At 37.9% G+C, this 26,642-nt stretch overlaps 1 protein-coding gene across 1 annotated transcript in view; it reads left to right on the top strand.

Moving 5' to 3' along the window:
• Nucleotides 1–14,844: 14,844 nt before the first annotated feature.
• LOC108673457 (mucin-5AC) overlaps nucleotides 14,845–26,642 on the top strand; it is a 32,514-nt gene continuing 20,716 nt past the window's right edge. The window contains exon 1 of the mRNA XM_018161297.2: nucleotides 14,845–16,242. The gene's annotated coding sequence lies outside the window, so the exon portion shown is untranslated. The remainder of the gene's footprint in view (nucleotides 16,243–26,642) is intronic.

Below are 26,642 nucleotides of genomic sequence, written 5' to 3'. Positions count from 1 at the left end.
TGCTATGTCATCAGAGTTAGTACACGACACGCACAAGCAGTACGGTGTCTTGTGAGTAGCTTGGTTGTTAGGAAGTGGATAAGGCCAAACTCATTATGCTATCAGAGCTTGTAAATGAGGCAATTACGAGATGCTTGTGTGGTTTAGACACTTTAAAATTCATCATCGTTTAGACATCAAAATTCATAATAGTTCAGAAAGTAAAACTTGAAAGAAATACGAAGAATTGGCTGGAAATTTTGTAATTTAGTACAATTACGTACGAAATAAAATGCTAGCTGATAACAATCCAATTACGGAGACTACTCTTCTCTGAAAATGCAATTCAAGCTGCACCATCATTGCCTGAGGTCGCAGTCATTTGATCGTAGGAAGACGAAAAACTTTCAAGGTTTTTGAAGACTCAAATCGATACGATAGCTCAAGGCTCGTTCCGTTTGACCCGCCTAATTCAATTAGGCGCACTTATTTATTTTCAACTAACTAGTTTAAATATTGACGAGTAAAAACCTTCAAATTATAAAACGAATCAGATTTGTGCTGCCTAAAGGCTTCATGACATGTGGAGGAGAGACCCAGGATCAGGAGATCGCCACAATCTATCATAAAAAGTAAATATAGAAATAAGTGCACTATATATACAATACATCTTCAGCTCCGTTACCTTCCTGTTGACCTCACCTGTGACCTCTTGTCAGATTGGAGCGTCTTCTTATCCATTTAAATGCAGCTACATACATAGAAGCTCTGGCCAATCATTGAATTAGCGGCGCAAAACCAAATGAACAAATTAGAGGTTTTTTGGCATTTTTTGCAGGAGCTAACGGGCCTGTGAGGAAAGTCGAAGTAAAAGAGATTAACAAGTGATAGAGAATTGTTTTTAGATGCTGAATGGCTGGTTTGCTGAGAATGCTACACAAGTTACCGACCAGCAAGAGTTGGAGTAATCATAAATCATGCGCGGAGATCAATTATTTTTAGAAGACAAGAATGCCAGGAACTTCGTCACACCGGTGTCACACCTCATTGCCGTGGTTAGTATAGTTGGGTTGATGACTTGTGGTGTCAGAGGCACCTACCAGCCTGATCTCTGGCAAGGGAAGTTCATTGCATTGATTGCAATATGAGATGCAATTCTAACAGCACAGCAAAACGGCGCACACAAATTTCGTAAAGGTAGTCATTACTGTTCCCATATTTGTGTTTCCACAGCGTCATTCCTTGAATACTCTGCTTAGACAATTAAGTTATTAGTTCATTTTACTTAACACTGTTATTTCTATATACACTGACATTCACTACCCATTTTACAATCGCAGTTTCTCTGTCACTGCCCATTTTACATCGCACTAGTTACGCTGAACACGTCACGTCTCAAGCCACTCCGCGTCTTACGCTCAAATTGGCAACTCCTAACGAACGAAATTAACAGGTTGGGACCACAAAGACGTCGCGTTCCTAAGCTCCTAAGGTCTCGACTACGAGGTCACGGCAGTGTGGTGTGGAGCGAACATCTCTGGATCTTGGGTTACACCGTCACAGCAATCATCCGGCAGATCGCTTCCATGTTAAAACCTGTTAAACGTAACACTGGTTTTAGGATAACTAAACATGAGGGATACAGATGTGATTGACATGATACAGGATATTTTTCTTTTAAGATGAGCAGAGCGCACAAATATTTTCTAAGCCAGTTCTACATGGACAGTGAATAAGTCGGCTGTAATCACTAAGGATAATGAGCCAAATAATTTGCGCCTACCTTCATCTTTCACAATATCTTCTGAAATAGCGAGGTCCTATCAGTGTTCAGAACAGATGGTTAAAACGTCGTGATTGATTGCAAACACGCCTGTACTGCTGCCCCCCTGTCGACACGTTATTGCTTTAGCTGTTGCCCAAGCCTGTGAAGCCAATCACACCATCAACGGTGGCTGATGGCGTGACACGATCGAGTATTGCTTCCTGATCACTTGTTGCCCCTCGCGCCATGCAGGGAAGTTCACATTGTAGCAGCAAGCAGATGCGCGCAGGGCGTGTTTCTAGCCTCGAAAGAGCTGTGTCCAGGTGTTAGAAGAACCCATATAAAATCAGATCATTTCCAAGGGGAAGAGTATCTTTTAATGTCTAATAAAACTATCGGTTTAAAATATACAATTACATTTGTTTTTAAGAGTAAACTACTTGCCATTAAAATCTCAAAGAAATTTTGACGACAACATGGCACACGGTATTTAAATCATATCGTTTTTTGCATTTTTCAGCGCAAAATAAACGATCTTTTAGGAGATAAAACTAAGCTTTTTTTATGAACGACGCTCAGACAATAACAGCGCGTGCCCAGTGTTCGGTTACCGGCCATTTCATAACCGGATCCTGAGAATGATGCAGGTCGCGTGCGGCCGACCTGACCTTGCTCCCGAGATTATCACCAGTTCCTTCTTGCCGGCCCCTCAGCCTCCTCCATCCAGGATGCGAGAGGAACGTCTGTCTGAATTGCTGGAGCAGCTGAAGCCCCGTTAGATTTCCTGGGATCGTCAAACGGAGTTGGTTCAGAGCAGGCAATTTGAAGGAGCTAAATGTGCTCAGATTACCGACGAGATGCGTGCGCCCCACGCACCGGAAACAAATGGCGCTTGACGGAAGACCTGAGCAGTCAGGGCGACGTTGATGAGGAACAGAATCATAGAAGATGTGCAAGAGAGTAGCAGGGTGTCAAGATGAGTCATTAAGAGTGGAGACTAGTGACGGTGAGTAAGAAAAAGTAACAATTACCTAGTAATAAAAATAACATTTTTAAAATATTAGTTAAACGGAATTTACACTGAGTTGGCTTAAATGAAACTGCAATCACGAGAAAGAGAAACGGATTTCAAGATCGCGTAGTAATAATAATGTAGTTAAATGTAAATGGTGCCATTGAATTTAACCTGCTGCCGGTTAAATATAACTTTCACGCTCGGGCAAAATAGAACTAAAACCTTGAAACTTAGCCTTGTCTAAAAAAATAATTTTCTTAAGCAGAAAAAAAATACCTCAAATAAAACTGAAATTTATTGTTTTTAAATTATGCTTACTGCAGCACAATCGATAAATTTAATCTTATTTAGACTTTTGGACAACCGATGCATGGAAACTCATCAATTTCTACCATTGAAGTCAACATAAAATCTAAGTAATGACAAAATTGCATACGTGAATTAGCAAGAATGATTGGTGGAACGCGTTAGAAAGCTTCGTCTCCGACTAAGATTTATCAATTTCGAAATTCCCCCATTTACTGAAATTTCTCAAACCTGAGTCGTTAGCTTGTCATGTTCGAATACTTGCAATCTGCGCCAGACCTGCATTGATTATCTCAAGATTGCAGCCAACTGTAAGAGGTTTCGCCACAAAACACGGTCTCCAAATTTCAGCGGCAATATCTTCAATTACCGTAAGATTTGCTCACTACTTGGGTTCTCGCGTTTCCCTTTAATGTGCATGTAACCTGATGGATGACAGTTTAAGATTTAGAGTGACATCAAAATCACGGCATGAGCGCATGAGTTGGCCCACTTTCTGATGCCCTCCGTAGCGTGGATGCGCAGGCAATTGTGGTGAGATCGAGGCGGGAGAAAGGTGGGAATAGCGTGAATCGTTATTTGGCAGCTGCTATCGAGTCACAGGAAATGTACGGAGGCTGACGATTGTAATGGCACAGGAAACCTGCCATGTAGTTTCGGTCGGGTTGATGCTTAGGCTGTAATGGGGAATTTCTATAGTCTTATTGCTATCGCTTTATTTCTTTTAAGCCACCGCATAGTATAGGAAACGATCAATTATTTTCGTAAAACGATTTATTTTGATTGTGTGTTTGGCGGTGATACAAAAACTTTCAATTGAAAGGCACATCTGTCTCTCCTAAAATACTTAGTTGCTTTTAATAATTTAAACTTAATAGAGAGGAGATGAAAATAAAATGACTGATGAACGAAGAGCGCCAAATAGTTTTTACAATCGTAAAATTCAATTCCAACATCAGTTATTAATATCAAACGAATTATTGATACACGCTCGTATAATAATATTTATGTTGCAGCATTTTCATTTTAAAAGCATTTCTTTTAAACATCATGAACCTGACCATTTACTTAAAAAGAGAGTCTAAGTTTGATATTTATTCTGTACTAGAATGTATGAAGAACAGATGCAACAGGTGCAGGAGGAGGCTGGGCAGGATGTCCAGTAATAGCTTTTGTTGTGCCGTTTATATGTGGACGATTGAATCAGAGCCTCAGCTGTGCTGCTCTGGCACCTCAAGCTCAATGAAGGAGTCGCATCCGTAGACTATACCAGCTCCAGAAATTTGCTGCCATTTAGTGTAATGTTTCATAAAAATATTCACACAAGTTTATGATAGTTGCAATAAATAAGCTAAATAAGCGCTGAATAAATTTAAATAGTATTTTTTGTCTAGTGCGTAAATACAAACTGAATCGGTACCACAGACTAATTGTCCCACAGATTTTCACCGATCATTTTACTGTTATAAAAACAAACAAGTCCGCTAGGACTCAAGAATCTCCCAGCCATGCAAATAGCACATTCTTACGATTATCATGCAGCTCGTGGAATAAGTGGCAGGATTATATGTAAGCACGCCAATTTAGGATGAATGCAGAGAGGTTCAGTAAGACGCTGTTACCGTCCTTGACTTCAACTGAGTTAAATGAGTTGTAAGAGAAGATGGCTAGCAAAGACATCGGTGTACACATACGTATATTGTACTATGCATTCCTTTATACCTTATTTAATACGATATCTTTAGACATACCTATTCTACAGTGCATTCCTTTATATCTTATCTAATACGATATCTTTAGACATAGCTATTCTACAGTGCATTCCTTTATATCTTATTTATTACGATATCTTTAGAGATACCAATTCTACAGTGCATTCCTTTATATCTTATCTAATACGATTTGTTTAGACATACCTATTCCACAGTTTATTCTTTTATACCTTATTTAAAACGGTAATTAGTTGATAGGTTTAAGAACATTTCGCAGAAAAAACGGCAAAATTGTCTTGAAGTTTGTGCTTCGTTCTTCAGAACAACAGCTGCTTTATTTTGAGCAACATGAAATAGTTGAATAAAGATGACCAGAATTAAGGTACTCTTGGTATTATACAAATTTAACAAGTTGCTAGGAAGGTTAGGTTAGGTGACACCAAAATAATCAAGTAAATAACAGTTGTTATCAACATAATTAGGCCTATGAAAAATCGTTGATAATTAGCGAAGGTTGTGAATTAAGTGGAAAATGAGATAAACACAATATGGAGTTTATGCGAGTGCCTTGATGAAAAATCGATTGTTCAGCGTGCCTATTACAAATATTATTTACGTATTATTCAAACAATACCGCGCATTAAACTATCAACTATTAATAATACAGATGAACGTGATGTCTGACAGACGCACTCTGCTGTCTTTCTAAACAATTGATTAACTCCTGGCTTGAATTAAAAACAGTAAAGTTAAACATTGGAGACGAAAATTAGAATAACACATTAAAAAAGGTAGAATGGCAGCTTGTACATGTACTTGGACCTCATAACGTGCAGGATGTCCGCGGGCTTAGTTTGCTCACCCCAGGCATACCCAAATTTTCTGACCAAAATATGCATAGTAATGCTCATCATATTTTACGCGGTGGTCAATATTTACCGTCAGTAATTATTTCAAATTGTGCTTCCTGAACATCAAATTCAATTTTTTGAGGTAAATAAATTTCCAAAACTTCATAATGAATCTATATGTTTTAAAGATAATTAAATTTAACTTGAGCTAAAATTGAAAACTAATGAGCAGCTGTCGTAGATCGATTTCACGCCGGTAAAATATATCTTATCAGTATAGTATTAGTATAAATTTACATACAGGGTCTTGACTGTGAACGTACTCGTAAGGCTGGCCTAGGGGACTTGTAAAATGTGAGAAGAAATTTGGGATCGATCAGAACTTTGAGATCAGAACCAAGAGAGCAAAACCTTGAGATCAGAACCAAGAGATCAGATCCGAGAGATCAGAACCAAGAAATCAGAACCCAGAGATCAGAATCTAGAGATCAGAACCAAGAGATCAGAACTTTGAGATCAAAACCAATTAAGAGATCCGAACTTTGAGGTCAGAAACAAGCGATCAGAACCAAGAAATTAGAATCAAGTGATAAGAACCAGGAGATCAGAACCAAGAGATCAGAACCATGCAAGAGATCAGAACCAGGTTTGAAATCTCTTGGCTTCTAGTCTTCGGTTTCTGGTTTTATTTTGGCAGTAAAGTCTTGGCTAAAAGTACAGGAAGTTTGCAAACACTCAAGGCAAAAAAAAAAAAACGACACCAAAATACCCTAGCATGAGATTCCTGGCTGTTTCTTAATTGTAGGTAATTTTCGATGCCTCTTTAATTCACTCTGATTCACGCACGACTGTCAAATAACGATTGTTCTGCAGTCGTTATTCACCTTATGAAAGATTTGTTAAGTTGTTAAGTTCAATGTTTTATGTAACAATTCTATGCTTATTTTCCAACTAAATTTATATTTTTTATTTTACAACTAATTTTTTTTAATTATACAGCCGCAACGCTGAATGTTGATAATCCTGGAATAGGATCCAGCGCATGAAGCACGGTACGTTATCGAATTAATGCGATACTCCTAAAAGATGGGCATTCCAGCACATTGAGATCGTATGACTGTCAAATAACGATGGTTCTGTTGTCGTTACGGTATTGATCCATCAATAACTACGTATTTTATACTATTTGCAAGTTTACTTCTCTGCAACCTAATGTCACACGTCGATGAACAATTTGATTTTTATACTATTTGCAAGTTTACTTCTCTGCAAATTAAGCTCACACGTCGATGAACAATTTGATTTGATTATATAGTAATATCGAATCAATATTTATGCAACGAGAAATGTGATTTGCAGATGTCAAGACATGTTTCGTTTGGCCAACATCCAAGCTAATCAGGAGCGCAAAGCCACTCATCCTGATGCCGGATTTGACGCACAGCGTTATAATGCACGTTAATTTGCTCTGATAATGGCCTGATATAAACCCAGCCATAATATCGTCGTGCACAGAGTTGAGTTGCGATATAATTTCGACTCCACAATAATCATAATGTGGATCTCTGTATATACAAATATCAACATAAGGACTGATCTTTCAAGTAAGTATTCACTTAAACAAGTAAGTAAGTATTCACTTTACACATAGGACTGACCTTTCAAGTATTTTTTAAAGTAAGTATTCACTGCCATCGTTGGCGTTGCTATAAGTTGAGGGTCGTTTACGAATTACGTAGAGAATTTCATTTCAGTTTCATTGTTAAGCAAACGTGACAATTGACCTATACAATGAATGTACAGTGTGCTGAGTTTATCAGTACGTGGGTAAATTTCTTATAAGAGAGAACCGATATTTTATTCACGTTATACTAATTTCAAAAAGTGAAATTAGTTCATGTTACTTTCTAACAAAAAAATGTGTCTTTTCTGTAACAGGTTCATTTCACTTAATTAAAAGACAGCTCATTGAAAGTGGTCTAACAAGTTATTTTTGATAAATATTTTCAACCTATTCTCTCCTATTAATTTCCATGACCTATGTGATAACCTGGCTGAATTACATTGAAATGAAGATAATGTGTTATTTTCTTCCATTATGTATACCACACGTCCCCACCAATAATTTCAGAAACATTCAAGAGGTTATATATATCACCGGCCTCGGCCAGCTATAGGCTGCAGACGCCGGCGTTGGGATGCCTTCGTTTAACCGCGCCTCGTCAAGCGGTTGTATGCTAGCTGGCGTCATAACAGGAAGCCTAATTTGCTGATCTTGCGGGAATCAGAATTTACAGCTTAGACAAATACTGAAATTTGAATTTCTAATGATGTAAATCAATCAAATGGAAGCCGGTAAGAAAAATCATACGAGAGGATATTTGTATTTACCGGAAACGAATTTTATTTGTACTGAGACAATGTTTGAAAGACAAAAACTGTAAAAATTCAAGCCGGAGACTTGATGAACGATAGAAATAATATTTGCTCTTTATTGTTCAAACTTTTACTACCATTACCATTTATGAGACATTAAATTGGAGCCTGTGTATAAATTGGAAGCTTATAATGAGTTGCATTTATTTTCAATAAAAAACCCAACTTCAGCACTCTATGTGCTAGATTTTTGGTTGACAAATCTCCAACTTTTAGAATGTCTACGATTAGAAGAACTAAATTTGTATAGAACTCAATTTCTCAAGTCAACGAGCTCCAATAATTTTAATCGAACGGCAATCAGTGCAATGTTAAAGTCATCTTTTGGTAGTTCGCGACAAAAAAAATTAAATTAACACATAAATGCCATTGAATCCCAAAAGCTAGATAGCTGCACGTGACGAAAATGTTTATCACAAGTAATAAATACCTTGACAACATATAAAAATTATGTTTCTGAAATCAAAAAGCAAGTACGACTTTACATTTGGAACAGACTCCTTTTGTCAGTTATGCGCCCCCCATACAGCACTCATCATTCGCAGGACTGCTCTCAGGGCCTGGCTGGCAAGTCTGATGAATGGTGAAGAAATCGTGAGTTAAGCTGGTGGGCTTGAAATGAATGAAGCTACAGTGTATGGGATGCCCGTGCATGACGCCAAAAATAAAGCTCTGCAAGAGTTAATATGTTTGACGAGGAGCTACATCTGAGGGAGTCTTATGCTCAGCCTAACTTCCTACGTGTAATCCTATATCGTCTCAGCTACGGGCGATGTTTCTGATGTAATAAAGAGGATGTTGCAGGGTCCCAGTCAGACACGAGCTTAGACAAGAACATTTCTTACGTTATATGTTCTATGACACAAACGAAAATTGTGTTTCAATACCATAGTGCATAAAACTTGAATTTATGTTATGAAATAATTGCCAGCGACGAATAACAATAGTAGCTGCAATAATACCGTAACCATATGCCACGAATTAAAACTACGCACTGATTAAATTAATTAATAGCGTTTTATTCACTTCACACGAATGAATTTTCCGTTTTGATATTATCAGTCAGAAGTTTTGCTTAAATGATCTTCCAGAGTTGTGCTCTCACTCGCTTGGTAAAAAACTTCATTTCAACTCGCAATAAGTTTAAAAATTTCGGACCGTAAACGCGTATGCCCAATTATTGATGTGACAGGAATAAATATTCATACACACTTTGGTATTTATTGATGACGTAATATAATAATGAATACGGATCCTGGATAAAGTATTGCTATAGGCATGCACACAATGACGGAACTCGCTGTAGATTTCGGTAAGTGCCTGGCACAGAGTAAAGCGTGAGTGTCTTTAATTGTAGCAAAACTATTATGGCTACAGACTGTATTTTGTTATGCTTGCCACGTTACGTCAAAAGTTGCGAGTTATTCTACAGTACATGTATGAAAGAATGAATGCAGATATCGTAAATATTTACTGATCAGTTAGGGATTCGACTACGCCAAACATTACGCTCGAGATAATTTTAAGGTAAACTAAATTATTTATATATTAAGATATAATGCACTTCAGTTGCGAAGTTTGACAGTATAAAGGCATGCAAACCATATACGCTTGAACTACCCTATACAAGCAACATGGTTCGCTTACATCCACATAGATGCCAGATCTTACTTTTTACACCAATGGCGAATTTTGAGCCTTTTTCACAAAATTTCAATAAATGTATATTAAATTTATTCACCAAAACATAGAAATTAAGAAACATATTCAGAGTAATCACACTTTCTTGTGCGGTACGAAAAATATTTCATTAAAAAGTTGGCAATGCTCAGCTTTGTTCATGTATAGTAGCATCTAAATAATGAAAAGGGCATTTCACCGCCCGCAAATCAGAGCGTCTCGTCATGACGGTCGACCACCTCCTGAGTGACACCCGACAATATTGATTACAGGTTTTTCATGTATTTTAAAGGAGCGGCAAAGCCTTGTAAGGAATAACTGAAGCGGATATCGCCCATCTCTTGTTGGTTGACGCCTTCGCCCCACAGCATGGACTGGGGGCAACTGCAGGTGTTTTGCGGCTTCCTGAGCCCATGTGGGGTAGACTGCGCGCCTTCTGAAGGCGACTGAGAAAATCACTTGAGGCAGTGCGCTACTTTTTGCCTATAGTATATGCGCAGCCTTCAGCATCATACTAGCAGTAACTGCACGTACAGTTTAGGAACAGATACAAGCAGCCGATGTCTGGCCATTAAGCGGTCATATATATGCTATTTCCATCAAAGATTTCCTAGAGAGGAGCTATGCTAGACGGCGATTTCCGGTGGGTAACAAGGGTTCAAACCTAATCAAATTTTCATTCAATGATGGCGTAATCTTTGTGAACGGAGATTATAACACGCCCTTATAACACGATATAGACCACATGTCCCTATGCAAATCTTGGATCATGCCCTCTCATGACCTCTTATCTTTATACAGAGATATGGGATAAACTTACGTAGTACAAAATAATGTAATTACAAAAAAATACAAAATAATGTAATTCCTAATATTCGATTTTGCATGGTGACCATTATCTTAAACTTTATGTTGATGATAAATATTTTAAGCATTACCTATCCCGACAGTTATTATTTTGAACCCGATTTTGAGAACAATTGTTTTTGATAATGGATGATGCATGTATACTCTGAATAGGAAGAGTCTATAGCGGATTAACGACCTATTAATTATGCCTATCTCTCTCTCATACATGACAAAGAATGTCACCAAATTATTGGAGAAGTTACACAACTTTCATTCTTGAAATATCCTTCAGTGTCGTTTACGTCGTATCCTGAAAGGAACGTCTTCTATACAGATGCTCGTGTTGACGTCGAAAAGTTATTGCAGGGTACGACTCTACGACTCTAGCCCCTTAATTATTTCGGCAGGGATGGATCTTGCGAGCAAAATAGTCAAACATGCAATAAATTCTATGAGAGAAATTATTGATTGCGCTAGTTATTTTATCGGTGAGTCATGTTGAGAAGCAGCTCTTAGTTTACTTTGACTCATAATAGTAACTTAGCGTTGGAGCAATTGGATAATTACTCCAATTTGGGAATTTCAATCCGTCATTTCCAAAATCCTGTATCTCGTTAATAATAACAAAGTTTATGCATTCCAAGTAAATCCAAGTAAATGAAGATTCATTCAGACACAAATTTAGAAAACAGGACTCCCATTTTACTCTCTTTGTAAAATATGAAAAACTTATGTTTATTAAATGGAATTATATTCACAATTGCAATATCAAATTTAAATTTTTGTTCAAATCCTTTCTTCAGTTTCTTCCGATCTTTTCCACTTCCCACATTAAGACTGAAATTTCAGATCGAGATATGATATCCCAACACGATAAGCATAGTAGATATGCGCTCGAACGTACAGCCTCTATGCGTATAAGTGGTGCCATGCAGGCCTCAAACACAAACTGATAGGCTTAGATATATCTTACGCGAGAATTTAGGAATTACATGTTATCGATTAATTGATTATTTATACGAATTCAGAGGAATAGAGGTAGTATGATATTCAATGGTGTATATTGGCATGCATAACACAAGCATTCAAAATAAAATTTCTATCAGTCAACAAACATTTGCCTCAACTTGACATTAAAGCATAATGGATATCAAATAAAAAGATGTTGATTGAAAGCCTTTTGGATGGCAATAAAACATTCAAAGACAGCAATGAAATGAAGATGTTGTATGGTATTTTTACTCGTCATAGTTTGTTTCCACAATCCACTAGCTCGCTTCAAGAGTCGCTCTGAAGGATCTACGAGGCATATATATACGGACGACTCAATAACTGCCATCGTAAGTCAGTTTTACGACTTCATCTCGTCACGGCATAACTGAGAAGAGCGCGTGCTATGCGAGTAACGCGTCAAAGTGTATGGATGTATGCGTAAACACAACCAAATTTATCTAAGGGGAGAGTAATGACTCGAGGATGAAGAAGTTACGAGGACGCTGGTCATGGAGCCGAACTTCCGATGCAGATGTTTTTCAAGACAGTCGAGATGACAGCTAAGCCATTTGTGAGCAATGAGAAGGGATGACTTTTTGTCTCTATAACATGCGTAATGTTTAATCAAGTTGAATAATAGCTGTAATTTCTAGTGGTATATAGGCGAAATAACGTAAATTTATAAGGTAAAAAACGCAGCACGCAGATTCAACGTGCAATTTTTCACAAATGCACAAAAATCTCCGATGTTTTCATTCATGTAGTTACCACAAAAACAAGAACTTTATAGAAGCTTGTGAAATACTTAAATAAATCTAAATGGAATTAGCGCGGTCTCTGGTATTTCTACAAAAATGAGTCCCAAAGCAGAACAAATAAATGACACGTCTATTTTTCTTGTCATTTCCCAGATTGAGCGGATTTGTACCCAGGGCCTCGGCTATGTTATCGCTATCGTCATCGAAGTCTGTCGTTCGGTTGGACGAGCACGGCACGTATCCGACATACGTACGTATAAATAGATTGATCTCGTACGCGTCTTTAAAGCCTCTACTCCGCTAGTGTGCGCACGCTTGAAGCGTTTAAAAAACGTCAACGTTCTTCAGCAGCTTTTGTTTTGCGCTAAACCAACAACAGCTGCTCTAATGAGGCGACACAAGCTGCACTCTTCGTACCCTGCCTATAACCACGTGACATTTTTCCAAGTAATATTTTGCCTCAATTTTCCGTACAAGGTGGAACTGACGGGTCAAATTTCCAGGTGTGACAAACTAATCGAACGATGGAATTATTAACCATAATGGCTGCTTAACTTTCATTACTCTGTATTGATGAGGGACTTAATTTTGTGTGAGGATGGACTCAAATTAAACAAATGGAACTTTTGCAAACTAATACTGACTCTGATCGATGAAAGCGAACCGTGGACCTCAATCGAGGTTATTTGTTCGTGGCACAATTAACGAATTTACTCACATCGGTTTGACACTTCCGTTATATAGACTTTAAATAAACTAAAATAATGTTTAGTACAACATGATTTTTCGTTTATGCTGAACCTTTTCTATAATTCTTAAAAATCTATATTTTATAATTTTTGGCATTAATAATTTCCTACACGAGTTTGCAAGTCACAGAGAATTCGACTGTATAAGTTTACTTAATAGACAAGATGAAGTTACAATAATTTCGAATAAGGTTAATTTGAGGCCAGGGCTCGGGCAATAATTAAACTCTCCCCAGACGAGCAATAAGCCAGAGGCAGGAAGCACGGCTAAGTTTTAGCACAAGTTATGCGTATCTAAACATCCTTCCCCATCTGCCCCTCTGCAGGAAGTTTGTAATGCAAAAGCAAGTAATATTTGACTGAAATTTGCGTCAATCCCAGAGACGAGAGGGAACTCCTGCCTCAGATACATCAGTAAGCAGAATAATTCGAGACACTCTTGTTTAGTTTAGTGGTATTTATCAATTACATCGCACTACTATCACTACAAAACTGCATGTTTATAAAATTTTTAGTTTTATTGTTATTATTATTGGAGCGAAACTAGAGGGCGAGCTGTTCGCGCTCACCCCATGCACCGCTTCTGCAAATCACATCCTGATATTAAATCTTTCACAGCCACGTTTAAGATTTGAACGCCAGACCGCAGTGTGGAGAATTTATATGGGGTGCGCGCGCCACATATGCTCGCTGACGCAGGGGCGCGTGAAAACCTACACCGATTGCGCGACGGATCAAAACATGCAAATTGAGGCGCACTTCCTAAGTATAATTGAACTATATTCACTAAAATGAATTCACATTCAAACGATTTGGAAAATCAATACAACATAAGCGCCAGAAGATCTGGACGTAATCGCTGATATTTCGTTTCTCTTTAATGGTATCACTCGGAAATTATCCCCAATGCTTAATCTGAACATTTGTAGTAATTGAGCACAGTAATTTTAGGATCATTAATACTCGTACAAATCACATTACAGAACTTGTGAAATAATATAATCGTTATTGAGTTAAAAAGCAATGACATAATGACGCCTGGCTTCGCAGAAGAACATGTGCGAGGTCTGGCCGTGTTTTGACATAGCGTGAGTAGAATCCCATGCCTCCCCACGGGCAGTCACGGTCAGAAAAACTGATGTACGGCGGCAGGCTGGCGAGCTTTTTACAAGCCTGCGCCGCGCAGATGATCTCGCGATGCGCGCATCGCAAGCGGCGTGTCTATGGCAAGAATGTGATATTTTATGCCTACCAAACTTCGATGCTGCTCGGCTCCATAAGATTTCTTGTCGGAGTAGTTTCTTGCCGTTCATTTATTTCAAAGTAAATTAAAAAAAGGAATGGTTCGTGGGATTGAAATTTATGATATCATGTAAGTGGTGTGAATAAATAATGATTGGGTACAAAACGATGCTACATAAATATCGAAAAACAATTTTATTAATGAAATTCAAACGCGTTCAAGCAGTCATTCAAAACGTAGGGGTTTAAATTTTCAAAAATCAAACATGCATAATAAGTTTTTTTAATAACTAAATTTACGAAAAACGAGCCATAGATTTGACTGTCTTCCTGGTAAAAATTTAGCAATTTTTAACAAATGCCAAGCGTTTATGATGTCAATCATCGAGATCAAGGCCTTCCGTCGCTTCTTCTACTTAGATGCTCTTGCTCTCCTAGCTGATTTGAGATAGTAGTTGCTGCGGCTTTCACGCTTCAGTCAGTCGCTGCGTGACCGTGGTGAGGGAAGGTGTCAGCGGTTACGTTCCCCGACCGACAGTGCCACTTGCTCAGTGCCGCGTTCAGAGTTCGCTTGGTGTTATTTGGAAATTTTTAAACAATACAGTTGCCTATCTTTCGTTTCCTACGCTAACTTGGGATAATATTCACTTGGAAAAATATAGCCTGACTAAGTGCTTGTGCAACAAGAAGCCCATTTGTGGCTGTAAAGTTGAACCAGATTGAACTGTCAAAATATATTTGTATCACGATTCAGAATACTTCCATTTTAAGTAGTTTCCAATAATATTGATCGACGTGAATATTATCTAATAAATGTTCAAAAAATAATTGGGTATTTTTGGAATGATTGAGAGCGAACGATGACTTCTACACCTCGCAAATGAGTGATACTAACGAGACGTCGAAATGTTTTAAATTATAACAAAATTTTATTTAGAAATTTGTCACGACATGGTGCGAGGTGTGTCGCAGAACGAATGCATGACTTACAAGTGTTTTGCACCAAATTTATTTACCAAACTTTCTGCCAATACCAAGTATACATTTTCTTTCAAAAGGCAACAATATGTAAATAACATTGGTGAATTGAAAATGATGTCAAATTGTGGCAAACAACAGAGATGTAAGTGAGCTTCATCACGGAGCGAGATGTCAAGTTTCAAATCCAAAATCGAGATGAGACAGTCGAATCTCTGTCAGTTGAAATTATTTATGAGTAAGCAATAAATTGCAGACGGCAATTTATTCCTCATATTCCTGTGTACTTGAATTAAAATTCTTACATGCAACTTTTTTCTAACCTGTGATTCTATAATTCAGTATTAATTGACAGAGCAAAAATAAAATTAATTGGAGACCACGAATTATTATGTTGAAGATTTCGGCGAACAAATCGGTAAAATATATCTTATTATTGGAAAATATTTGAGTGTTAGCTGTTGAAATACTGTGGTGGGTGAGAAGTGGACGATAATCCGTCCACGCAATTCCTATACTAATTTGTCCTCGAATTGGAACCGAGGACTGCAATGCTAAATTTTTCGTCATAATTTTATTGACACCCGAGAAAGCTAGGACTTATTCGCCAGCTGCTTATAAGTTACCAAAATAAAATTGTTTATAAAGTTACCAATCTGGGACGGATAAGGAATTTTTAACTCAACTATTTCGCGTAGGACATTTATTTTGTGCACGACAAAGAAGTGTGTATAGTTCAACAAAAATTTTCTTATAGTGTGCCTTGGAAATCTGCAACTCTTCACAAAGCATCGTAATTTAAGAATAACAACAATCTTCGAGCTCTTCATGAAGCAGCAATACGCAGGATTGCATCGTGCCGAGCTCCGATGTCCTGTGCAACGCACCTGTTGCTCCTCGCACCTGTGGTCGATACGACGACTTTAAAGGTGGGGTACGGCGGGGCTATTGGGTTATGCCTTCAATCGTGCATATGTACCTGCGTGCCTGCAAGCATTTAATTTAAATGCTTTTTCAACTATTGACTTGACTGGTTTCGTGGATTAAAAATTTTCCTGCGTACCTGCAAGCATTTAGTTTAAATGACTTTTGTAACTATTGACTTGACTAGTTTCGTAGATTATTAAATTTACATGCGTGCCTGCAAGCATTTAATTTAAATGATTTTTTTTCAACTATTGACAATTGACTGGTTTCGCAGATTATTAAATTTAGATGCGTGCCTGCAAGCATTTAATTTAAATGAATTTTTCAACTATTGACTTGACTGGTTTCGTAGATTATTAAATTTACCTGCGTGCCTGCAAGCATTTAATCGTAACGTTGGTCCTGACTGTTTAATTGAGCTGTTTGCCATTACTATTCAATTGACATGTTTATGTGGATGATTGTATCGAATTCTTTGCCCTAAAGAATTTAATTGACCAGTTTGCCTGGACTATTTAATTGACCTAGACATTTCAACCATCATTAGTTCATATTTTAATATCATTAAAAGGTTAATTGATTTACACGAAGCTTGTACCCTCTAATAAATAATAGTAAAGTTTCACTGTGAGATGCCATGAAAAAATTTGCCCACTCCTGTTCTAGACCAATAAAGTTGAAATTTACAATCTTTCATAAGATAACATTTGCGGTAATATCTGAGAGATTGAGAGAGATGATATGCGTGACGGTAACTTCAAATACTGACAGGTTTATGCCTTTATTGCAGACATCTCACTGTCGTCTGGTGTGATTTCAACAGTTACAGACTATCATGAAGTTTTGCTTAACGGCAAATAAATAGATTAGTAACTTATCTCGAAGGTGCAACATTTTACATACAAAGGCGTAAAAAGAAGTTTAACAAATCGTTTACATGCTTTCTTTTTAAATTTGGAACATACTCGTACTTTTCCTGTCGAACGCGTTTTCGCTTGAAAGATTATACGCGCTGCGCGCCAGCACACGACAGTCCTGCCTGCCTATTGCTTCACAGCGGTATTCCCTGAACCCATATTGCGATCCTGAGGTCAATTTCCCTGTCAAAAAGCGAGTCCGTACATAAGACGACATCAAAGAAGGCTCGCGTATATATGCCTTCTTTTCTTCGGCAGGTTGTTGCGAGCTCGCAGTATTGGATTATTTCAACGGAGTTTAAATATTTCTTATAGGGCTTCATGCAAGTTCGTAACCTTAAAAAATGTATTCCTGAACTCCATACATATTTGATGGCAATTTATCACTTGTTGCATTTGACAGTAGTTGATTGATTCAAGTAAAATTTGTCTTGTTTACTCGACTACATGAAGACAAGTAAATGTATATAAGATCTATTTTTGTGTAAAGATCTTATATATCACGATCGTTACATAATTGCAACGCCTGAAATTGGCAATGTCTGTTTAGCACTTAGCATCTATTTCAGAAAGAATCTGTTTCTGAAATAGATGCCAGCTGATATCAACGGCAAATGGATAGGCAATGCTTTATTTCATTCGATTTTTGGCGCGCACTCTCGGGAGGCGAAAATGCTAAGAATTGTCCTGTGAGAGATCCATCAGGAATGTGTAGACAAGAGGTTCTGAGTAACGATGTAAACAATGGTCAAGGGATAAGCAAGCACGGCTTACGGCTGCAACCCTCGCCGCGTAAACAGAATCGAACCCAAGCAAGTAGGGCATTCTAGCTAGCCAGATTCCATCATATCACTCGCATAAAATACTGAAAAATTAATCATGCATGTCAAAATATAGGAACTTTTTCCTTTTATTTTTACTTAAACATTTACATCGCGAATTTAAGTTAAATGAAAAATGATGTAAACCTGTTGCGGAAAAATTCTTCAATAAAAAAACGACAAACAAGTGTGACAATAAAGTTTGAAGCGAGGGCGAGAAGCGGGAGCAGCAGACACGAACGGTAGCAGCGGATGAGCTGCACCTGCTGCACCGCTGCTTCCTGAGCCACGGTAAACACTCGCCCTGACACGCGAGGGAAGCGCCCTCTCTTCCCCTCACTGACGAGGCTCGGCATTCTTAGAAACATGATATATTTTTGTTTTTGAGAGGTCCTTGCAATGAGATTTCAAGTTTTAGGTTTATTTATTTTATTTCAAGAGAAGGTTGTGCGTTTCGTGAAAGTGACCTAAAGCAAATATTCGTTCACAAATAATAGTGTCGACATTCAATGCGTATAAGCGTTCAATATTTTAGGTTTTTATGCGACTTGAAAAACGAATTTAATTAAGCACCATAACCAACATAATAAATCAGTTATTGGCTCAATGAAGTTGATAAGATCATGATTCATTGCATTTTTGTCCGTTACATTTCAAGACGTCGCACGTATAAGGGATATCATTGTAAATTGTATTTTTAACCAATTGACGCGATAACTGCAATTAATAATGAAATATTTGGTGCCTGAGGTTGCAGTGGTAAATGCGCAGTATCAATTAATGATATCAAGCTAGGGTGATGTGATAAAGTCCTCAAAATGTTCTCACAAATCTGTCTGTTTTATTGTAGTGCGTTCGCAGTACATTGATCGCTATCGATATAGGCCGTAAGTCATTAAATAAGGTGGACTTGGCCAAACTTCTCACTCCATGAATCAATTTCGGTGCGGCGATAAGTTTTGCTATCTCCAGTCATCAGTGATAAGATCTCGAGCGTAAGTTCGTTCGGTGTCCCCATGAGATAAAAACTTCCCTATACCTCCCATAGGTGAGCACGAGAGAAAGCCAGGGGGATAAGAGAGGTGTTGCGTTCACGTGAAAGGCTCAAATTAAACCATAGAGAAATAAATTATTCTGAGCAATGGCATAGCTTTTCTAACTTAATTCCAGTTTATGTTGAAATGCTGCATAAGAAAGAATTGAATTTCAAGCTCTCAGGTCTGAAATCTGATGCCTCCAACAAGGTTTTAACGATAATGAATGTCTGTGACCAAATTTTTCTTCTCGCGTACTTGGAAAATAATCCGTTATACTGAAATATTGCTGGAAAATTATTCGCGATAAACCATACTTCTTATCAGTGCACTCATTATCTGAGAACATTTATGCTCAATACACTGTTAAATTTCAGGGCCAAAAATGCGTTGGGATTGAGGGAACGTATAACGTCAACTCTCATGCATTCTTTAGTATATTTATTTATCTAAGATTGTATATATGAGAATCGCATGAAACTGGAAACCATAGCTCCGTAGATTTTATCTCATTCCGCTACCCGTTTTCTATGCTTGAAGCGAAACGAGTATTTGAGGGGATGCTTGGCATGAATTTAAATTACAATAAACTTCAATATGTATTACAGGAATAAACATAGAATACAAATTTCACTCGTAAATTTGTAGCAATACAATCGTAACAATACAGCTTGTTCATAATTGAAGAGCCCGCAAAGAAAACGTATTTACATAGGTAAAGGCTGAATTTCTAAGAAGAAAAAATTCTGTGCAGTGCAGATATCTTTTTATTGTTTCAGTTCCGACAGTGGAATTTTGGCGTGGAATAAAAAACCAGATTCCTGTTAATTTTGCGCACGGATAACACAAAGGACCGATGGAGGTTGAATACAAACATCGCAAACTCAAAAAAAAAAATCAGTCTTAAAACGTACAAGGAAGCGACATTTTGTCAAGCAAAGCGGATCCTAGAAATGAGTAAAACCAAGTCAGCAATTTTCGAGCATTTCTCTCTTTAACTGAACAATTCAATCCTCCAGCAGGAGCATCCTTAATCAGCTTTAAGTAATTGACGGCGGAATGTTAAAAGTTTGCTGACGTCTTCGTTCTATTTTCGCAGTGATTGAGAAACCGTGGAAAAGATGCAACGACTTCAATCAGATAGTCAAGAGCTAAAAAGATAATTTAATCTGTATTATTTCTACGCAATTTGACGGGGAAATAAAAGCGAGAGAACATTTCCATCTAGGTTATTTGGTTCACTTTACCTATTACCTATTTAATTATATACATATAAGGCTATACCTCTGACGCAGTTATGTTTTGTGATTTTAACTTGCTATAATTGATAAGACATTTACTAGTTAAGGCACTGCCATTTCGATTGTTCTATTTTCTAGAATCTAGGCAAGCAGGTCAAATTTGTTTACTCTTATCACAGCTAAATAAGTAAGGTAATTTTAATTTGGGTAGATGATTTACACAACACTTGCACTATTTACACGATTGTCCTAAGATGGTCGTTGCGGTACACTTGTTGTGATGGAATTGATCAGGTATGCTGTGTTTTCTCAGGCATCTTAGAGCAATGACGACGAACCTATTTTTTTCATATCCAGAAGCAATCATGCGAGAGATTGCAGTTTCTACTTATTAAAAGGACCCGTAATGGATAAAAATATACCTTATTCTTCGCTGAATAACATGATTTTTGAACAACGTTTCTGGATGCTTTCTAGCGTATTTCCTAGCTACATCTGCAGCCACATGTCGACGTATCACAACAGTTTGCGTACGCTGCAACATCGTAATTTCTGGCCCTAAGAAGAGTCATGTCAAAAGAAGTCAAATTAATTAAGAAGCTCGCAAGGTTTATTGCACCTTAGCTTTAAGCTTCGCATGAGAGTGAAAGTCAATCGTCCCGCGAGAAGCCGTGTTTTGCAGCGTTTATCTGCCCAGGGGAAAAGCAAGCTCGAAAGTTAATTCTACTGTGTTTTCCTCACAGTAATTCTTAATTCAGGGGCTACGTACATACGCAGGTCACAGGGACCAATCACAAGCCATTTATCCAAAGATTAGGATTTTATCAGGCAGAAAATGTTAGAATTGCAGGAAGAGTTAAAATTATTGCTTTTTCTTATTAATTAAAATTAGTGTTTTTGATCACTGCAGTAGAGATAAGATAACGGCAATATGATAAACCTGCTAGATTTAATTATTAATGACGTTAACATTCGACTATAATTCACTAATCACCTGTTATGGAGTTGTCTGTAAATTGAACCGCATTTGAAGATGCGTCAGGAAATAAATAATAAACAGTTTGAGATAAAAAATAATAATCCCACGGTATAAACAGATAATTTTTTAAACGAGAAGTTCTCATGTCAAAGAATCAAAGCTTGCTTGAAAATTCTGCTGCCGTTAGCATGCGTATGTATTTGCGCGAATTAATTCTGCAAGTGCTCAGCTAACATAAGATGAGCTAAAATAAACTGGCCGGAACGAGGACGTGTGTTTGCAGAGTAAACCTAGGCAAGCTTGGGTAGAGTTTGTGTTCTAAGTTTTTACTAAGGTGTCCGTAAAAAGCTTAGAGCTCGTAATGGACTCAAATGAATACCAGAGGTAAGTAAAGAACTTAACATAACGAGCAGCCGTTTCTACGTGGACTCAAGTGGCAAATAACTTCTACTTCATGAGGAACATTTCAGTGTTTGAGACACGCTACTGATGCTCTTTCTTTGCACTGAAGAAAATTGCAGCAGAATGTTTACTCAAAGTCATTAGGACGATCGAAGGCAAATGAGCCTTTACTCGCATTTAACGTAAGCGTGTATGGCCTACAAGGTTTGTCAGTCTCAACGAAATCCAATACTTATATGGGAATTTCCAAGTGATGAATAAACTAATGAGAGTACAAAAAATTCAAATCATGAGTAAATTCGCTATGAGAATTCTATTTGTTCACCCTACGTCAAAAATTTCATTCAACGAGTTCTGTTCGACACCGAAGCCGAAAATCGGACACTGTCAAATTTTCATCATAAAATTTGATCATTTCCCTTCACACAACATACTCACGATTGACTGGCATAAATCGCGGATTGAGTTAATTGCATCGAAAGTATCCGTGATACCGTCAAGGATCAACGGCAGTGTCACCGAGCGCGCGATCTTATCAATTGGTCGATGCTATCTCCGGCACGCATTCTTCGTGCACTTATTACAGTAACTGTTATTCCTAACCACTAATATTTGTCTAGGGTTAATAAATGAAAGTTTGTGTGCTGAAACAAATGTGTGCTGAAACAAAGTTTGTGTGCTGAAAAAAGAGAGATAGCAGCATAAATGTTATACCAATTTCATCATTAAAAATAACCGAGATCGGTAATTTTTCGAACATTTTTATTCATGAGTCAATACCACTGTAATACTATATATATTAATTATTCTGTAAGAAATGTCAGAACCCTTCCTAAATATTTATCGGAAATTGTATACAACCTGCATTCAATCAAGATTTAATTAATATCGTCATTCAGCTTATCAAACTTAACCAAGAAAACAACTATGCATTGAAAGAAAAACAGGTGAAAGTTCAATAGATCAAGAATAAGAAACTTGATTCATTATTTTGGCACTCAGCAGTGCCGTTATTGCGAGGAAGCTGCACGTTCATTGAATTGAGCAGCTTGATAAATCAAGTGAAGCTTGTGCTTAGCTCCGTGAAGCTTTCCTCCAACGAACTCTTCCACTGATCTGCGAATTGATCTTATCAACCGGACACGCAGACGCGTATAAAATAGACAGAGTTTCATTTCCTTGTAACGGCCGACGCTATTTCTCTCGATAAATATACTCTAATAGACGTGTGTGCTGGTATCATTTAGATTCAGGGAAAAATTGTTCCATGAAGTGCTCACCGAGTTAAATTTTTTAAACAGTATTATAGGAATGTTAAGTTCAAAATTAGATATAGTTTTTTTCAGCGAAGTTGTCCATACCCTTGCAATTTATCAAATTTACAAAAAATACCCTCCGTGCGTCACTTTTTCATCGTCCCACTAAAATTTCGAAACCTACATAGAAATTTGGTGATAATATTAAAACGTAATCGAGCAGAACAAGAGAGATTCTTGAAAACATGATGACAATTCATCGCTTGTAGCCAAGACCTGAGGCCCCGGAATATTCGACTCGTTGCCGTTCAGTGCGCATCCGCTCAAGATCAAGGCTCGCGACGCCCCCCTTGATGTTAAATGCTGTGCCTGACCTCACTTCCTGCGTGCTGGAACAATACGCTTCCATGCAGTGCGTGACTCAGGATACTACCATATAACTACGGAGCGTCTGCCCCATTACTGCAGATACAGGAATTACTCACGGAGAAAGTACCATAATCCGTAGAAAGTTGAACTTTTCTTTCGACGTTGCGATCCTTGCATTGAGGCGAGCTGAAAAATCGAGCCTGTCCTCCAAATTCTACGTCTGATACGTACGAAAATGAGCTACTATAACGGCAGATATAAAATCAGCGTCTGATGTTTACTATAATACCTCCGAAGTAACATTACCGTAGTCCTGGCATGCAATATAACCCTGTTGATGTGTACACACAAACTTTACAAGCGTGGCGTGTTTAGAAGGCCAACGGTCGGCGCTCGCGGACCAGTTCCGTTCCGGGCCACTTGTCTTTGCGAGTCAAAGTTTTGCTAAGCTGGCCGAGGACGGATGTTTGGTTTGTGCGCGGGTATAGGGAAGGGAACCAGTTCTAGGGCACACGCCCTCGTCTAGCGCTGATAGATTAGAGGTGCTCTCAGTGTTGCAAGCTCTTGCACCTCTGATGCCATAAAGCTTGAATGCAATGCAGCACCTAATTAGTTATGAAGCTGTAATATAACTAAGAATTGTATTTTTTTCGTGAAAATCATCATGAGTGCAATGCAGAATGTTTGCTTGAATCAGTAACTATTAAAAGCATCTCATGAAAGCTGTTTCGCGGATTTCAGCTTTTTGCAGAGGCATTAAAATTACCAATATTTGTGAAGCATTTTGTAGCCGTGAATTTGTTTAAATCAAGCCTACAGACTAGCATAATGTCCTCTTTTACGTTTTCATTAATATAACATCTAAACTTGCTTTGTTCACATCGTCTCTAACGTAGGTAATTTATAACCATTTTCTTACATTTTATGTATAGAAGGAACATTTTTTCATCACCTCCTGCACGACCTATGGTAGTACCACACCCTCGCCTGATCGGTGATCGCGTCGAGGGATAAGTGCAGCAGGTAATTAAGGCTCCTAAATACCAGATCATTACCATCTGATGGAGTCATTACGCGCCTGAGAGTTGACGGCGTCAAGTTGGGACAGCGTCGTGAGGCATATGTCTGACCCGTGGGATCGTTCATGATGCATCAGTTTTACTGAGATTTTTGTGCTGGCTGCAATGCTTTTTTGCAGTGTTACTTGTGTGCAGATATCATGTGCAAGTTAAATCGGATGTATTTGGGTTACAATCAACGAAATGTTAAATCTTATTTTCTACGTCTTCGCTAAATAAATTGATAATTGATACAGCTCAATAATAATAATAAATGATAATAAATTGATAATAAATTGATACAGCTCAACGTCACTAGCATAAATTTTTCTGTACTGATACACAAGCGTTCAGCAGACAATGGCGAGAGGACTGTCGAGGAATCAAATCATGGAGAGAATTGTTTGAAAATGTACAATTAGCAAGATCCAGTAGTGGAAGCTAAACAGTGATCGCACATACGAACCTCATTCTGCTCATCCCGACCCCTGGAAGTTGTAATCTTGATCCGGGACATCTCCACCTAGGCAATCTTACAGCGTCAGAGTAGAAAGTTCATCGTTACACATGCAGAGGTTTCCAGAAGTACGGGTCTTTACAGAACCTAATGCAACCCTAAGACCTTTGCTGGACTATAAATTCCAATTTTTCATCAGAATTTGTTCATTCAATGTATCATAGCTGCTCCACTCATGATTAAGAGCCTTTAAATCGCAAGGTAAAAGAATTTGCAGTCGCCCTTCTTGATGCAGACGCGTTAGCCAGCTTCTTCTTGGCAGCTACTTGTCCAGAGAAAGTTATGGGTCACGCTGGGCCCTGCAAGGCTGGGCGTCGTGACAAATTTCTATGATAATAACCCAGACTAAATGAGAGGCCAGTTCACACCGATGCAACCTTCACTCTTTCGCCAACACATGTCGCTTCGTCATGTCAGTAATGACCCACAAGTCATAGAGGTTGGCAAAATTTTAACCGGATCTTGAGCTTCTCCTCCTGGGCATTTTGAAAATGAATTTTCAGCAGAATAATGACCCCCTTATTTATGGTTAGAATTATTTAGCCACAGTGAGTCTGCACATAATTTTTAAACAAGGTTTTGCAAGCTGTAAATATATCAAGTACGGCTATAGTTCTCAAGTAACAAGTTTCTATTGTATTTCGTCAGCTTATATGCTCACCAATATAATTAAAATTATATGCTCACGAATATACATACATGTATAATTGTACGTCAGTGAGTCTAAATTATCCTACTATTTTTTACTCCTTCACTGTAATAAAGTGAAAATTTCCTATCAGAGATTTAAAAACGTGTAATTGGGCTTTCAATTAGGTAGTTGAATGAGCTTTCTGAGCCGGAAATTGATTGCAATGTGTTCGCAATAGCTCAATTATTAGTCCTCAATATCGTTTCACCAGAATGTTTTTTCAGGTAAAACAAATATCTGGGTATTTATTTAATAAACTTTCATTAAAAAAAGTAAATTTATGCTTTACGGACTAGTTTAAAGGAAATTATTGTGATTAGAAAAGACAACTTTAGAGGCTAAAACATATAAAAACTTCTGTTTTTACTTCTGTTAGTTCTTGGCCCACCCGCTATCACAGATGAGGAGAGATTCTTCGTAAATTTCTCACCCGTATCTATGAACGTTTTCAAGCACTAAAAACGCACGTTATGTAACGCCGGGTTGAAGCTTGCTCATAGCCACAACGAAGACCTAATAGTGTTCTGAGATAAGTTAGCTGCCGACATTTCTTCGAAGTCACAAATGCACCGTCCATGCAGTACATTACTGGAAATATTGGAACATACTCTTAGCTTTGATTCATGCGACAGCTTGTGGGAGTCAGCTGACTAACGTTCAAATCGAAAAAAATTGAGGGATTCATTCTGAGTTGTGTTTGTGACTTGTGATTTAAATCAAATATTAAATCAGGTACTCAGAACCGGTCTTTCCAAGGAAAAGGTTTTGTTCGCTAGAGAGATATCAGTGCAACGCAATAAACTGCATGTAAATCTTATTCCAAGTAACTATAAAGGTTAGGCTAACAAATTAGAGTCTGACTTAAAAAAAATGATATCACAGTTGTCATACAATCACAGCCAAAATCCAAAACAATAGAAGCACCAAAATAGAATTTGTTATTTGCAGTGCGTTTACATTCACATTTTTCTTTTCAATTCTGAAAGGTAACTCTTAATTTTGAATGCTTCATGATACCTTATTTGAGAGAACCTCGTGTATAACAGATCTGTTTCTTGTCCAGATCGCCCACGCATGTTGCGCCAGCGTTCGAAAATTGCAAAATTAACCAAGTTGC

The sequence above is a fragment of the Hyalella azteca genome, unplaced genomic scaffold, assembly GCF_000764305.2.
Source record: "Hyalella azteca isolate HAZT.00-mixed unplaced genomic scaffold, Hazt_2.0.2 contig10279, whole genome shotgun sequence".
Lineage (NCBI taxonomy): Eukaryota > Metazoa > Arthropoda > Malacostraca > Amphipoda > Hyalellidae > Hyalella > Hyalella azteca.
The sequence above is the reverse complement of the archived record's forward strand: the minus strand, read 5'-3'. Positions and strand labels throughout refer to the sequence as shown.